Source organism: Pristiophorus japonicus, unplaced genomic scaffold (genome assembly GCF_044704955.1).
Source record: "Pristiophorus japonicus isolate sPriJap1 unplaced genomic scaffold, sPriJap1.hap1 HAP1_SCAFFOLD_45, whole genome shotgun sequence".
NCBI classification, from domain to species: domain Eukaryota; kingdom Metazoa; phylum Chordata; class Chondrichthyes; family Pristiophoridae; genus Pristiophorus; species Pristiophorus japonicus.
Genome location: NW_027254352.1, coordinates 2,043,112 through 2,045,483, shown reverse-complemented (window position 1 = coordinate 2,045,483; position 2,372 = coordinate 2,043,112). Strand labels below are relative to the sequence as shown.

Sequence of the window (2,372 nt, the reverse complement as noted above, 5' to 3'; positions counted from 1 at the left end):
TAACCATTCCATGATTCGATAAGTTCGTGGCACATTTCATAGTGTGGCTGGGAGCACAACATTGCAAAGGGACATGGATAGGGTCGTCAAAACTAGAGGAATCTGATTCAGGTGATTCGCGGGGCATGGAAATTTCGGAGTTTAATGACTTTGAAAGGAACATTTTTGTTTTGTGCCGTTTCGGTCAGAGGTTTTCCATTGAAGCAACATTAAATGAAAAGAAATCGCCCAACGTGGGGCTCGAACCCACGACGCTGAGATTAAGAGTCTCATGCTCTACCGACTGAGCTAGCCAGGCTTCTATGCAACGCCGGTTTTTATCACTCATTGCAGCCAGGCGCCTGTTGGCTCCGCCCCATATGTTTGAACTTGCTGTTGAAGAACTGCCAGGATCTTCTTGAATGTTGGACCAGGCTCGAGGGGCCGAATGGCCAACTCAGGCCCCTAATCCTTACGTGTTTATATTTACATCTTTATGCGGAGCTCCTTCAGGGTAAACGAGCCAAAGGAGGACAGCGGAAACGTTACAAGGACACCCTCAAGGCCTCCCTGGTTAACTGAAACATCACCACTGACACCTGGGAGACGCTGGCCGCAGACCGCCCGAGGTGGAGAAAGTCCATCCGGGAGGGCGTTGAGCTCTTTGAGTCTCGACGCAAGGAGCATGAAGAGACCAAGCGCAGGCAGCGGAAGGATCACGTGGCAAACCCGTCCCACCGACCCCTTCCCTCGACGTATGTCTGTCCCACCTGTAACAGGGTCTGTGGCTCTCTTATTGGACTGTTCAGCCATCAAAGGACTCACTTTGGGAGTGGAAGCAAGTCCTCCTCTATCCCGAGAGACTGCCTCTGATGGTATCTATGATTTGCGGTTCACTGCGGAAACATCTCCATTTTCAGCACCAGATTACCAGAATGAAACTCAATGTGATCGGGAGAAAAGTTCCTCATATGATCAGAGCAAAATAGACAAAAAGTTTAATGAATTAAATAATGTTGTTTAAATCAATGCTTCTTTTTTTTTTTACATAGGAGATGCATTAAGATGTGTAAAATGGATTAACTATTTTTTTATAAGGTTTTGAATTAAAAGTACAAATTCCCTGACCGAGAATCGAACCCGGGCTCCTGCAGTGAGAGCACTAAATCCTAACCACTAGACCATCAGGGAACCTGGTTTGGTAAAATATCCTGTGGTTGTGTCGAGGTTCACATCGAGCAGCTCCGTAACACAGGATTCTGTGCTCGCCGGGCTATTCCCAGGGACACACACCGAGACAGACATCACCTGCTGCTGGAGGGCCATCAACTCAGTCAAAGATGCTCTTTGGTCTTGCCGAAACTTGCTGGTCTTCCAGAGCAAGGAGATGTCCACGTCTGCGTGTTGCAGACAGGCGCAATCCAATATCCAGGATTACGTGCTGAGGGACGCACTTGAAATTGGTGTAGTTGCCGCAAAGGCAGGGTGGGGAAGGGCCACAGTTTAAAGCCCTTCTGACACGGTAAATCCCGGGGCAGGAATCAGTATAAAACTCCCCTTGGGCCGTACTTGTAACTCCTTTATTGTGTACATGGAGCACCATGATCTGTAAACACCTACGTAGTGCCATGTACAATTTAAGGTCTGTTTCGTGATGCACGTTGAAAAAAAGTGTAATTTACCGTCACCCATTCCATGTACTGTATCGTGACACGTGTGATGTAATTTGTTGAATGTACTACAAGGTATCCCGTATTGTACCGAATTGTACTGGAACTGAAAAGCAAGGGAATATATCGAACGGAACTGCCGTCAGCACCCAAATGTAGTGTATGGGATTACTGACCGCAGCAAAATGTACTGAACTGCTTTTGAATGTACTGTACAAATTTTTATATGAATAAAGTATTTTTTTAAATAAAAAAAAAATCTCTGCCTGATATCGGGGAAGCAGTGAGACAGACCTTGGAGCAAGTGTCTGGTTATTGCCAAACAGTAAAGGAAATATTATTTCTGGAAGAACAATATTCAAAAGAACAGTGACTCCGACGTGATTTGAACACGCAACCTTCTGATCTGGAATCAGACACACTGCCGTTGAGACCTACACAGTGAGCTGGAGATGTTCGTCTATATGAAGGTTCTGTAATACAAGGGGCTTTAAAATCCCCGCCCATTCCCACCAGGTATCACAAGCTGCGCTCACATGACATTCACCGTATGGTTTCTTCATAAACTTTTCTCTTGCTTTAACGGGAAACCATCATTAATTAACCTCTCAGCTTCTTTTGCACAATCAAACAAATGCTAACTCAGGAACAGTCCATACTTCAATCATTTGTCCTGTGCTTTGCATCTTAACTCGAAAACCATATCCCATTTTACTCACTGTA

General features: G+C 45.5%; 1 non-coding gene across 1 annotated transcript; it reads right to left on the bottom strand.

The window, feature by feature from the left end:
• Positions 1 to 225: 225 nt before the first annotated feature.
• Positions 226 to 298, bottom strand: trnak-cuu (transfer RNA lysine (anticodon CUU)). The gene has a single exon. It is a non-coding gene; the product is annotated as a tRNA-Lys (tRNA).
• Positions 299 to 2,372: the final 2,074 nt, after the last annotated feature.